This window comes from Coloeus monedula (genome assembly GCF_965178545.1).
Source record: "Coloeus monedula genome assembly, chromosome: Z".
Lineage (NCBI taxonomy): Eukaryota > Metazoa > Chordata > Aves > Passeriformes > Corvidae > Coloeus > Coloeus monedula.
In genome coordinates, this window is record NC_138822.1 from 29,572,647 (window position 1) to 29,587,398 (window position 14,752).

General features: G+C 47.1%; 1 pseudogene across 1 annotated transcript in view; it reads left to right on the plus strand.

The window, feature by feature from the left end:
- The first annotated feature begins 14,251 nt into the window (after positions 1 to 14,251).
- Positions 14,252 to 14,752, plus strand: part of LOC309584717 (3'-5' RNA helicase YTHDC2-like) — a 29,159-nt pseudogene continuing 28,658 nt past the window's right edge. The window contains exon 1 of the transcript in view: positions 14,252 to 14,312. The product of the transcript in view is annotated as a 3'-5' RNA helicase YTHDC2-like (transcript). The remainder of the gene's footprint in view (positions 14,313 to 14,752) is intronic.

The window sequence follows — 14,752 nt, forward strand, 5'->3', positions numbered from 1 at the left end:
AGCAGCGGGGCACTGCACAGAAATCTGTAACGCTCAGAAGGCGTGGATTTGCCCTGGCCTTTGCTGCTGGCTGCTCCAGCCAAATGCTACAACTCTCTGACAGGAGGCTGCAGCCAGGTGAGGATCGATCTCTTCTCCCAAGAGACAACGGACAGGAGGAGAGGAAACGTCCTCGAGGTGCAGCAGGTGAGGTTCAGGTTCCCGTGGAGGGCAGCCAGGGTGGTCAGCACTGGAACATCCACCTATAGTCCCCGTGTGCCTTTCCAGATGCCTTGAGGGAGGGTGCAGCCTTGATGCCGAGCGCCCTGGGGGGCTCCTGTGGCTGGGTTTGCACTCAGGGTGAGGATGCCCAGGAGCCACTGAGCTTGGCAGTGGGGACGAAGGCTGGGGCTTGTGGGGTGGGAGGTGTGGCTCTGGGGGCTGTGACATGCCAGGGGATGGGTCACAATGGGAGCTGTGAGCAGGGGCATGGCCCGCTTGGCAGCCAGGTGACATGGTTCTGCTGGCTGTGACATCACAGAGGACAGGTCACACTGGCACCTGTGTCCAGGGCCATCAGCAGGCATTTGGATTTGGGCAGCCAGTGAGGGCAGATGCAGAGGGAACGCTGGGCTGGATGGGGGCTGGCAAAGCTGGGCTGGATGGGGGCTGGCAAAGCTGGGCTGGATGGGGGGTGGCAAAGCTGGGCTGGATGGGGGGTGGCAAAGCTGGGCTGGATGGGGGCTGGCAGAGATGCCCAGGGGGGTTTAAACCCAGAGTGAGAGCTGGGGCAGGGCTCTGTCTCCAGAGCTGGGGCAAGAGGGGCTTGGGGCTCTCAGCGTGGCAGGGGACCAGAGAAGCTCTGGGGACATTCCAGGTGCCCCCAGCCCCCTGCTCCCTCCCAGCCACACCTGCTGAGCCCCCTTTCTCCCACCAGGCCATGTCTCCCACACTTGCCTTCATCCTGGCCCTGTTAGCCACCCACACTGGGCTGAAGGTGCAGGTACAGGTGAATGAAGATGCAGTCAAGCGGATGCAGGAGCGCGAGGAATACCTTCATCAGGAGATGACTCGGCTCCTGCAGGAGGTTGAGGGGAGCAGTGGCACCATGGAAACCCTGCTCCCTTCAGCACTGCAGCAGCAGTGGCTGTTCTGGGTCACTGTAGCAGCTCTGGTTCTGGTTCTGCTTGCTGTGGGCTGCTGGCTGGTGAGGAGAAGAAAGCGTGGCTCTGCCAGCTGCAGTGAGCAGGAGAGATCCAACAGCCTGGAGAAGGTCGGCAGCCAGGAGAAGGTCAGTGAGCAGGACGAGAAGGTCAAGGGTGCAGTCAGTGGTGGCAGCACTTTGGCTGTGCCCACCCAATCACCAATGGGCACATCTGGGATAAGGCTGGAGCGGGCTGTCAGCAACCTGGTCTAGCTGAGAATGTCCCTGCTCATGGCTGCGGGGTCAGACTGGATGGCCTTCAAAGGTCATTCCCAAGCCCAACTGTTGGGTGATTCTGTGATTCTGCAGCAGGACCCGCCCAGCTTGGAGGTGCTGAAGGAGCTGCTGGAGGACCTCCTCGGTGTCTGCCGAGTGCTCTCCAGGAGGAACTTCATGCCGGAGTTGCACCCAGCCACCGGGATGGACACCAGCTCTGAAGCCTGGAGCATCCAGGAGAACAGTGCCGTCTACCGCCCGCTGGTCATCCTGCGGCCACCCCCCGGCCACTCCTTCCATGTGGACAGCAGAAGGCAGCCACCGGCCGTGCGCGTCCGTGTGGCTCTGGAGTGCCTGTGCTCCGGCGAGCAGCTGCTGGGGCAGAGGTGCTTTCTCCACGCCTCTGGTGGCCAGCTGCCGAGGGATCAGCACTGGTACCTGCTGGACACCCTCTGCACAGGCTCCTGCTTGGATGTGGAGAAAGTCTCCCGCTGGGTCCAAACGTTGGTGCCATCGGCCTGGCTGCTTTTGCCCCACTCGCTGCACTGCCAGCTCACGGCGCTGCCCTGCGGCAAGTCCTGCAGCTTCCAGCTGACCACCACCTCTGGACTGCAGATCAGCCTTGAGATGGCTCTGGCAGTGCAGCAAGGCAGCTCAGGTGCCTACCTGAGCTTTGAGTAGGCAGCAGCCAGCTCTGCCAGCAGCACCGTGTGTGCCAGGGAGCTGCCGCCTCTCACACCCACAGCCAACATGACATTGCTGCTGAGGGCTGTGATAAAAATGAGTTGAGGAAGGTGAAGTCAACCATTCCTCGTGGAACATTTTTTGTCTTTTGTTAAGATTCTTTAGCTTCTTTTTTCATTAATCTGAAAAGTTTAGCTAGACCATAGTAATTCTGAAACCTCCCAAGGCAGAGCTGGGAAGGTTACCATGATTTCAAATACGTTTGTTTTTTTTTGTTGTTGTTGAGAAAAATATATAGCCATAGGAGCTTTTCCTATACCTCTTTTTTCCATAATCAAAATAAAATGAAATGCTTTGACTAATATTCAGTCTCCCAACAAGTCACTTGTGATGAAATACAGACAAGTCACAAATATTAGTAAATTGTCAATACTGTCAATTACAGTGGCAATTAAAAATTTCCTTGATTCTCACACAGCTCCATCTCATCTGTAAGGGGGTTCCTATAAAAGAAAGGACAAAATTGGGCCCACTACAGGCCTATAATTAAAGGAAGGAAAAGCCTCCTGTCTCTATCACAAAGGTGACAGAGGCTGAGTGAAAAATGATCATCACATCTCGATTTAAATCTGCCAGCAGCTCCCCTGCTCCCAGACTCGTTCTGACCTGCAGTAGGGAGGTGCTGGCGTTCCCAGGAAAGAAAACACCACAAACTTCCTGGGCAAACCCAAGCTGTGTAACTACATCAACGTGGGATCTTTTAGGTGGCGTTCTAACTTTTATTTAATGAAGTGCTTGCTGCACTGCCCTTGTTGCTTCCCCCAATTTACTAACTAATATTAGAGTAGTTGCAGACAGAACTTGGCACCAGCAGTGAACCTCCTCTTTCTTTTCATTGTTCTTTAGAACAAAGTTAATTTGAAGAGGAATAATCCATGAAAATTTGTTCCTTTACAGCTCCATGGTGAGATGTAACAATTCTGACTAACAAAACCAGAGAGCAATGGGCTAGAAACTATTCCAGAAGCTCTTCCATGGCCATGGCTGCAGGAGCTTTTCCTGCAGCCCTGGGGCTCTGGAGGCCCTCGGCCGAGGATGGGGATTAAAAGTATTAGAAATGTGTCTGCCCGAATTAAAGTGCAAATGAGACCATTTGCCAAATTCAATAGTATGGATTTTATTTAATACTAAATATATGAGAGAAAGGAAGAGAAAGAAATAGAAAAGAGGTGGCAAGACAGAAAGATAGTGACTGACAGATTAAGAACATATCAGCACTCTGTAGATCCCACCAGCGTCCCGATGATCCTCTCCAGCTGGTGGTGATGATGCCTTTTCTTGGTCTTAAAATCAAGAGGCATACACGGTTAGAAGGGGAAAAGGGATTTTACCTTGGTATTTATTCTTAAGGATCCTTAGGTGTACACGTCCAGGTCATATGCATCGAGATGTACCCCACCGAGTCTTTCCCTGTGTCTCTGTGTCTCTCTTCTTCCCATGTCTCCTCCTCCCCCCCCCACATTGGGTATAACATTATAGGCTTTACTAATTAGCATATCTATCAAAGATTCCCCAATGAGAGGTTCAAGTGAGCCCCCCCTTCCCCAAGGAACCTTCCCCTGGATGGTTTACAGAATATGTTCTGGAGAGGACCTTGGGGTCTGGGGCACACTGATCCCTAGCTACGAAGCTTCTAAAATGTTTAGTCTCTTAGCTTAACAAACAAGTCCAAGAATGTAGGCAAAAAGCACTAGGAATGCAGAAGCTGTAAAAAGGTATAACAGGGGTATAAAAGAAAAGGCAAAAATCTTCATGGCATCAGTGAGAGTCCCCTAACAAACACAGAATGCAATGGATTAATAGATTTCAGGCCAGCTGGGAATGCCCAGGTAGCTCCCCAGGGAAGGGGAGGGGCAGTTTGACAGAGTCTCTTGCACCAGGCTCTGGATCTGCGGCATCACTTTGCATCCCCTGCAGTCCTGTGGTGCAAGGCCTCTGGGCAGCGCTTCGGGGGGGGTGTTTGATGGATTCTGACACCCCCTCAGCTGCCCCTCACGGGAATGTCCTGTGGATGTGGCCTTCCTGCGCTTGGGGGTTCCACAGCTGGGCCGGTTGGTGTAAGGGAGGACGGCTGTTCTCTGCCTCTCACCAGAGGTTACACCACATGCCCAAAACTCTCCTCCTGCCTCCTTCCTCTGTGCAAACCTGGCCTCTGTGTGCTGTGGCTGCCCCCACCCTAAAGCCAGCCAGGATGATTTTCTGCTGCCTCTGGCTTTCTTCAGATGCATTCGTTTCCCTCAGCTTTATTTCCTTCTCCCTAGACCTGAAATGATTGAACAGTAGTGTTCCCTTTATCTTACCTAGGCGGCTTAACTCACAGTCCAAAGTTCCAGTCAGGCATCTTCAGGGAGGGCTGAGCTTTTTTTCCAGCATGGTTTTCTCCTCCCAAATGTTTGCAGTGCTCTGGTGTTGCCTTTGTAATTCTACTAGAACCTTGCCTGTGCTTTGGGAAACAATGGCAAATGATATCCAAAACAGCACCACAGATTCATGGAGCGGCCTAATCGTGTTTTGTGTTGCGTTCCCTGCTCCTTTCTAAGAATGCCCAACAGCCCAGTGCTGTATTTCTGGCTGCTGTCAGGCAGAGCTGTTGCACAGACTGCTGACACCTCTGCTGGCTATGAACACTTCACTGGGAAGGTGTGTGTGCAGAGTGAGAGTTGTTTGCACAATGTATACGCTTCTTCACAAGAACTGAAAATGAAATTTATCTACTCCCTAGCCTTCCTCAGAAATACCTGCTGCACTGTTTTTAACCAATACTGATACTAACTAATATGACACTACTAGCAAGCGTAACGCTGCATTAGCAGTGAACCTCCTCTTTCTTTTCCTTCGGGTTTGGAACAAAAATAATTTGAGGAGGAATAATGCCTGAAAACTCTTCCTATACAACAGCTCCATATGTTATATTTCTTCACAACAATTCTGATTAACGGAGAGCAACGGGATAGACACTTTTCCCAAAGCTCTTCCATGGTTGTGGCTGCAGGAGCTTTTCCTGCACCTCTGGAAAGGGCTCCAAGGGCAAAAAATCCCCAAACCCAGGAAAAAATACGCAGATGACACCAGGCTGGTTGCTGTGGTTGACACACCTGAGGGATCAGATGCCATCCAGAGGGGCCTGGACAAGCTCAACAAGGGGAGCCATGGCAATCTCACCAGGTTCTACAGTGCTGCAGTTGCAGCTCAGAAAACCAGCCCTGTCTTGGGCTGGTCTTCAAGGTCCCTCCCATCCAAAACCCACTCTCTAGGAATCCATGATTTCAGGCACACTGAGCATTTCCTCATATTGGGGGTGTTTCACCCCTGAGGACACCAGTTCATCAAGAGATAAAGCAAGTAAGCTCCTCTTTCAGAATCTCAAAAGATTCTACTGAGCTCCATGGTTTTGATGAGCAGGAAAGACTCCACTACTGGAATAAGGAGTAAAGTAGGTACGTTTATTCCAGCGCTGGGACGCATGGGGGATAATTCCTCCAAAGTCATGCTACCGACAGCTGCATTCAGCCTGGTATTTATTGGGTTACAAGTCCCATAGTCATTGAGTTTCCCAATACACCTATACATGTTCATTGCCCAGCCCTGCCCAGCCTCGCCTCGTATTACAATGAGCCCAAAAGTCATTTACATCCGCGTTGCGCTTGCGCGGTGTTGTCTGGTGGTCGTGGGCAGGGGTCTCCGAGATGAAATAAGAGTCTTCCTCAGATGAAGTAAAGGGTCTTCCTCATCCTGAACTTTTCACCTTTCCTCCCTGCGCATGCTCTTTATGCCCCTGGGCTAAGTCCAAACTTCAAGACTGGTCTGAGTTAGCTTTAGGTTAAAAACAGGATCTTTGGTCAAGGTTCCTTCCCTTTATCAAGTCTCGTAGCTTCTCATCCTGCTTTGGTAGGCACAGTAAGTGTTGGGCAAGCGGTATGCATTGCTTCTAACAAACCAATTCTTAGTAAATCTTTTAATCTCTGCTTCCCCATCCCCGATTCAGTTTGTGTCGCAATGACCGCCACTGACCACTGCCCAGGCTAGCTCCTGCAGTGTGCGACAGGAGTGGGGAGCAGCTGGAGGCTCTTGGCTTTAAAGCTGCTCCTCAGGAGTTCAGCTCTGCCCACGGGAGCTGAAGCTCCCTCCAGGCACAGTGGCTGTCAGCAGTCCGGATGAGGGAGAGGATAAAAAGTAGCAAGGAGGCTTGCCACACGGCATAACCCAAATTCATTGGAGGCAACTCCCAGGAGACAGGCCTCGAGCAGCTCCAGGGAACCTGTTATAAAGGGAGGTGTTACAATGGAGATGGCTTAACTGGGGACCAATAGAAATCTCTAAGGGAGGGATATGGACGAGGATAGACATTTCCTTGGGCCAATAGCCTCAAGGGGAGGAGGGAAAGGGATCACATACCCCAATGGGGCATCGAGGTTTAGGGGATTTCCAAAGGGGGAGGTATCTAGAGGCCTAGGGTTTCGGGGGATTGATGGGGACCATATAAGGGTAAATTGGGAGGTTTCAGATGATGGACACTGGACCTTCGGGAACAACAGGAGGGGTTTGGGTGATTGATAGGGAAAGAGCTAGAACAAGGGGAGGAGAACAACCATGTAGCACTGGAGGAGCGGCTTGGGTCTGGGGCAAACCAGCTGGGAATAGGAGTGGGGAAGGTAGGGATGAACCATTGGGGTACAGAAAGTTTATATAAAAATACAATAAAGGTATCACATCACCACACATTACATTTCTTGTTCCATCACTCTGTGATTAATGTGGGACAACTAATTTTTTTTCCTAACCTGTTTCTGTATTTGAAAAAAAAGACCCTGTTATTTAAGGACATGCGTTTCTCTCACAGTATCAGGTATTATCCTTCTCCTATTAATTAAGTCTTTGAAGACATCCAGTTCATGCCACAAAACATCTTCCTTGTTGCTGAGAGGGATTAATGAATATATAAATTCAGCAAAGTTATCACACTTGTTGCACAGGCCCTTTCAAGTACGCTAACTGATGGCAACAGTTTTAATTGTTAATATTTATTGTACCTTGATTAAGTAAGTCATTACAAGGTAAAGAGTCCCTCTGGCATTTTATTAACTAGAGCTGCTTGCAAGTGCAAGCACGCATACACTCACTCTCGGATTCTCTCGGTGTCTGCAGATTTCCAAATTGGGTTGCTCACATTAGTTCTTGCTGGATGACCAGGGCACTGTGGTATGGAGCCAACACACTTCCACACTCTTTCAAGGCACCGAGACCAGAGAATACTGGAACTACCCTTTCAGATGTTCCATCTTCTGACCTACAGTGGTCTGACTCTTAGTCTTAGCGCACGCTTTTTCTCAGTCCCAGGTAGGATGTTGCTGATGTGTGATACCAGCTGATTACTGCAGCTACTGGAGAAGATGTGAAGTCACACCACCACTTTGTTCAGCCAGACCCCATAGACCAGCTGTTCAATACCACAGACAAGAATCCGTGCACACATTCTGCAAACACAGTAACTGCTTCTTACTAAGAATGAAAATTCTTAACCACAGGGAGCTGGACGCGATGTATTCGTCTGCGTCCCTGTCATCTTGTGATATTCTTTGATTCTGTGATTCTTTACAGAGTCCTGAAACAGTGTTTCCTGACAAGGCCACCAATATCAATGGAGCAAGATCGGGTCCAAAATACAGCAATGAGAATCTCCAAGAACAACCTCTCTCCATCCTGACGCTATCTGCTAAGCCTCTCAGTTGGCCAGTTCTCAGCTTTTTTTAAACTAGTCTCCCACTTCTCCTCTAATCTAGATAACACTTCATCTTTTGTTCTCAGCTGCATGCTTCACACAGTAGCTTTCTCTGTGGATGAGGAATTCACCCATTCCTTATCTTCCCCCTGCTCACTGTGAATAATTTCTGAGTTGGTTGAATTGAATTTTTCCTGCTATCTTTTTCGTTTCTGGGGATCAGCTGTAGTTAATTTTTTTGCATTTGCACCAGTCCCAGGCAAACCTGGTGCAGTGGGTTCTGACTTCCCCTGATAACAAATCCCCCATACCAGTTCCTCCTTGCTGATAGGGACAGCTGATATCCTAGCTGTGGTACGGCATGCAAGACTGTAAAACCAGCTGAGCTTGCTGGCTTGTACCGTGATGCCCATCTAGTTTTTTAAAAAGATGCATCACGTCAGTTGGAAAGCAATGCCCTAAGCTGCAGTTCGCCACATTCCTGTGCCTGCTGTGATTTATGTGGCAGTTCACTCCTACAGCCAAGAATGTGAACTTCAAATGGCAAAACCCCCACATTTAAAACACAGACTGTGCTGTGCAGCAGAAAGTACAATTCTTCCTGAAGTGTCCCTGCTGTGAGGGGTGTGTGGTGCCTAGAAAGTTAGGAAGAGAGAACAAGGAAGGAGGGCAAGGAGTGAGACTTCCAAACTGCTGTGAGTAGCAAAATAGGCTTGATATTTCTCAAAAGAAATTTTTGAAAAGTTTGTATGTTTTCTATTTAAGACTGTGGATTTTAACAGTCAATCCACTGGGTATTTGTTTGTTTGTCTTTTCATATAAGTTAAATGGATCTGTAATTTTTCAATATTAATCTATATTCTACAATATAAATTTTCCATAATGCCCTGATTTCCAAATGCAAATAAACACATACCAGACAGTCGATGCAAACGGTGATAACAATGCTGGAGCACTACTAGCTGCACTTTTTCTCCAACATTTATAGACCCAAAATCTGACATCTCTGAAAGATGGGCAGGAGGCACCCGATTCCCAGAGATGCTGGACTTCTCTGACTTTCCACCAAATCAACAGGACACTTAAGTTCATGTGATCTCTGAAAGTCAAGTCTGCCTCAAATTAGGTGTTGAACAATAGAAAAAGAAAAGCACTGTAAACCTCTCAAAATTTAACTATAAATGCTTTTGCAGTAGAAAACAGCTTAAGTCACTCTGCGTAAAAGCTGCCAAATGACCAAAATCAATCGACCAAAAAAAGAGAAAAATTTCCTTCTAGATAGCATTCAGCCATAGCACTTCTCAATTAACCTCTTTCAAAACCCACCAACAAAACAAACAGTATCTTAATTTGCAAGCAGGAAGTTTTAATTTAGTAATATTCCTTTGAGCAAGATAGCCAGGGTGTGCAATACAGGACTTTCAACTTCCTAGATACTGCATCAGCCCTTTTCACACACTTGCTAAAAAGTTCCCTGTTGCTCCATGAGGTTCTTGGTGAACAGACACTGTTATCTGAGTGACACTGTCACCCAACACAGACGGGGTCTCTTAGGGATATTGGCAGAGTGACGATGGCACTAAACCAGAGGTACAACTAAAGCTTTGCTTTCCTAACAGGATGTTATGATTGACATAGAAGAGAATTTATTATTAGAATGGCACGGGATTTCTACAAGCAGAGTCAGCCTAGTACAGTCTGTAAGTAGCATGGTAGGGAATTTATAATACAATTTAACTTCTAATTTCTAATCCCTTGGACCCTCTGCAGATCAGGTCAGATCCCAATCCATGGTTGCGGGGACTGCCTGGGAAGGCATGGCAGGGCCTGGCAGCCAGGACCCACCCAGCCATCCCAGCCAGGTCAGCCCAGGGTATCAGACACCTCCCTGGGGACAACAAAGGCCAGCCTGGGACATGGGACCAGGGTGGAGCTGGCTTGGCCACTAGGTACTCTCACATCACATGACTTTGCACACGTATACCAAGGTACTAAGATGCGGATGATATGCCCAGACCTAAATCTGTGCCTAGCCTATATAAACCATGCCCAGGCAATATAAGGGCTAAGTAAAAGTTATTTCCTTTTTTTTTTTTTTTTTTAAATTAGGGAAGTGAAACTAAAAACCTACTTTATTTTCTATGATGTAACTTAGAAAATGCATACTTCTGATGTTGCTGTAGGGCAGACAGGGGAATTAGCTATTCTAATTGCTGCCACTGCTTAGGTATTCGGACTGGAGACTTTGACGTAGGCGATGATCAAAAGCAACGCCTGGTGGTATCAAAGGAGAGATTATCCTGTATTTCAGTCGGCTTCAGATGAAGACCATCTCTGTCTATTGATCTTCACGGTAACAAAATTTAAAGTAACAGACATCTAATGTCAGTTCAAATGAATGTTATTTAAATAACATCATTGTGTACAGCCAACTGCATCTGCTGCTAACAGAGCCATGGGTTAGCTAGGAAATTGCTAGTTCAATTCTCATCAAAATCTTGTGTCTGAAGTCACTGTCTTACCTCCTTCACATTACTTTGTTTAGATCCACTTCACATCACAGACCTGTGATTTAAAGCTCCATCTAGAAATCTAAGTCTTGTGCGGCCTCTACCATGGGATTCTCAGCAAGTAGAGCTGTTTGAAAACTCTTAAAACAGTATATTCAAAAGAAAATAAGAAAATACTTTTTTTTCTTTTTTTGTGAGGCCAATTTTTCTGATTTTTCTCCTCCTGCTCCAAGAGTGATCTGCAAAACTGAGATGTTTTAGTTAGGATTGAAAATATTTTAGATAGAATATGAATGTCTAAATAGACTATTGGTGCCTCTTTTGAGAAGCTTCCTACTCATTCTTCACCTTCATAAATGCTCAACCGCCTCGTAAAGCTGTCCTAAAAAGTGCAACCTTTTTGTGATGATGAATATAAATGAGAACAGGTTTGCCCCTTTTTCCAAAAATATCCTAAACCGCCCTCCTATTCAAACAGGTTGCTACTCCTGGATCTTACATACGGATCCACAATTCGGATACAGAAAGTAAGAAGTTCATTTTCCTTCATTAATTTCTTCTATATAGGTGTAAATAAAGATACTGAATATTTTCACTATCTGTTATTGAGTCTATCATTTGAAGGTGTATCTCTGTTAACAAAATACTACTTTGATCGAAAAAAGTGGGGGCACTTGTAAAGATAACTGGTCTTTTTGTAGACTGTGACCATGAGGTAACCTCAGTAACCTTTTTCTGCAAGCCGCTGATGACTGCGATAGTTAAATGTGTTCTGTGCTCCAGAAAATTTCTGCAACATAGGTATTATTTTAGTCAAAGTATTTCAGTGAAACGGTATTCTAACAGCAAATTACATTCTGGATAAATAAATCTCCCTGGGAAGCACATCAGTTCCACGCAGTTCCAGTTTCAGCAGAGACAAGCACATGAATCACAGGTATGAAATCCTTCTGCCTTCAGTCTATCCCTCAGGCTCACAAGACATGGGATCCCTGCAGTTTTCATGCTGCCTTTGTAACATGTTCTAGACACAGGAAGATCTGTTAGCACAGGATCATTGCACTCTCCCTCCTGGCCTCTGTCATTTGCTCACCCTGGAAACTACAGTTTCTCAATTTAGGAGTGAGGAGTAGTGGAGACAACTGTGGGAAGAACTGGGGTATATTTGACCCTGTTGGGAATCATGCTCTTTCCAGCCTTCATTCTGGAGACATTGCCAAACTCTGTGCATGCCTTGAGCTGCACTGAAGGCTTGCAGTTTTCCCCTGGAAGTTCAACAGCCCAAGCTCTGGACTGCTGCAAGTGAGGACCTGAGAGAGGTTGTTTTACAAGGACAGAACTGATCGAAAGGCTTTTTTTCCTTGATGTCTCAAAAAGAAATTAAAATGGCAGTGAATAAGGGAAGTGGAAAGACAGATAAATAAGAAATGATCTGTCAGTAGATGATAGGAGAGGTTACAGAAATGGGGCAGAGGCAATCACCCACATCGAGCCCACATCAGCAGCCAGAGTTCTGGGGAACTACCAGTGTATACAGTAGTGTGCAGTAAAGCAAGAGATGCCCATTTTCACTGCAGTTCATTTATTAAACAAGTATTGCTCCTTATAATTTGACATTAGTCTTACTTCCCTAAGTGTGTGTAAATACATAACTTACTTGATGGGATCACTAATAATCATAGCAGCCAACAGCTATCTGGTTACAAATTTACTATGATGCTTAAAACCCCCACATACTGCAATACCTTTTACTTTTTGTAGTCAAGGAACTGAAAAGAGAAATAAATCTTCTGCTCTTTCATTAACTTGATCTTAAAAAATAGTATTAGCTCACCAGTAATCCTTGCATCATATTTCAAGAGCTAACAAGCCTTACAACACTTAAAATCTGTAAAATATCCCAAACAAACAAAACCCAAAAAGACGACCTATTTTGCAGTCAAATCTGACACTATCTAACACAGTATGTAATAGATAATATTGTTTCATAAACTTCCTTTGCAGTTCTTTTTCTCTTCGATCTGACATCTTTTGTGGAATATAGGAGTGTTTGCGAGAGAGGAAATATCCCTCAAACTAAAAAGTCAGCAAAACCTGCTACATAATAGAAGTGCCTCCAGGGAGGGTAAAATAAGGATGCCTAATTGTATTTATACACGCAGATGTGTTTTTGCACAAAACTGTGCTGCCTCTTAATTCTTCTTATAAAAAAAAATACATGGGCATTTAGCTATATGTTAACAGAAGGAAATAATTCTTATTCCAGGAGTTATTTGTTTTGAGTAAACATTAGAAGGTATTTCTGAGGCCAATCACAAAAACTGAATTTTTAAAGACTTACAGCTTGTTAATTCTAATAAGAAAATCCACAGCTAGTCATTTTTATTAAGAGAATACGTATAAAGAGTCTATATAAACCTCCATGTCTAAGAGCCTGGGCAAGCACAATTCTGTCTTTGCTCATGTTTCTTCATATGCTGAGTGCAGACTGCAGTTCAGTCTTTAGCAGGAGGGCTGCAGCAGGCAATGCATGGGTGACTACATGCTCCCATTTTTTCACCCTCTGATAGCATCAGGGAGTCAAAAAAGCAGTGAGAGAAGCAAGGCATGTATGAAGAACTTTGTTATGCAGGATGCACTCAGGCTTCACCCCACTCTTAGCCGTATAAATGGACGCTAACCCAACAGACAGTTACCTCTGTGCCCTGCTGTATTTACAGGATTGCAAATTGAGAGCAGAACTGGGCTTGAGGAGTCATTTTTCAGGATCATGGGGGTTTCTTCTGTAGGAAGGCAAGATGATGCTGTTAAGAGGCAGAAACTGGTAACAGGTCTGGGTTCATAATTAAAGATTTCTGATGTGACTCCTTCAAATGAGCTATGAGCTCTCCTTTATTACTGTTGATACCAAAGATGGTAAGAGGAATCCTCCTCTTAGTCAGCTGTTTAATTTTCCATAATAACTGTGATGTGCTCTGAGGTGACAGAGCACATCAAATGTGCTCTGAATGTCACAGGAGCAGCTATGAGGAGCTAGCATTATGTACTTTGGTTGAAGATGCATTGGCAGATACCTGAACTGGAAAACTGAAAAAAAAATTAAAATAACCTTATAATAGATTGATTGTTCAGCTCCAGTGCGACCTCTCAGTGCAGAATTACGCTGAAGTGAGCCTTGCACACAGCTTTGGTAGACATCTTTTAAGAGCTATTTTTCAGCCAGCTCCATCAGACAGTGGGTGTTTATTTTCTATTCATTTAATTCTCCAGTTCACAACTGAGGAGTAGTTTGTTCTTCTTCAAAGTACTCTCCCTCTGACTTAATGATGTTTCTAAAGCAGCAGCCTTCAATACCGAGCCCTGTGTCATGCCCAAGAGGTTTGGGTTTCGTTTCTATCTCATGTCAAAGGACAGCAGGAGAAGACGATCCAAAATCGAGGGCGAGTAGCACTGTACAGCATGAGGAGGCTGAGGGCCGAGATGACCCTCGCCACAGCTACGTTCAATGCCATTCAATTAGATCACGTAATTTATGACCAGACAGGGTACCAGTGCCACTTTTTGGTCACCGCCATGCACAGGCCTCGGCACATGGGCGGGCTTCAACACCGAACGGGGGGGGAAAGACCCGATTTCCTTCCGTTCGGGGCCGATTCCGGCTGTGGATACCCCACGCACGCCCGGCCCCGCCCTGCCGCCAGCGTCGCCCCCCGGGCCCGGGAGCAGCGCCCGCCGATCCGTGCCGGTGTCGCGGCGCTGTCGGGGCCGTGTGGCGGCGCTGTCGGGGCCATGTCGCGACACAGGCGGGTCGCGCGGCGGCAGCCCGGCGGGGCCGCGGGGGGCGCCCGGGCCGAGGCCCTCAGGGAGCTCGGCGTGGACGAGGAGGTGGAGATGGCGGTGCAGCTCGCCCTGGAGCGGTTCCGGAGCGGGGACGAGGCGGGTGCGCGGCCCGGCCCGGGGCGACCCTGCGGGTGTCGGGAGGGCGCTGGCAGCGGGTCAGGGAGGGGATCCTGCCCCCCTGCCCTGCCCTAGTGAGGCACAGCTGGGGTGCTGTGTCCAGCTCTGGGCTCCTCAGCACAGAGACAGGGAGCACGGTCAGGGTCCAGCAAAGGCCACAGACGAGATGAGATGAGATGAGATGAGATGAGATGAGATGAGATGAGATGAGATGAGATGAGATGAGATGAGATGAGATGAGATGAGATAGATGAGATGAGATGAGATGAGATGAGATGAGATGAGATGAGATGAGATGAGATGAGATATGAGATGATGAGAGGTCTGGAGCATCTCTTCTGTGAGGAGAGTTGTGGGACCTGGACCTGTTTAGCCTAGAGGAGACTGAGTATAAATACGTATAAATATACGTATTGATACGAA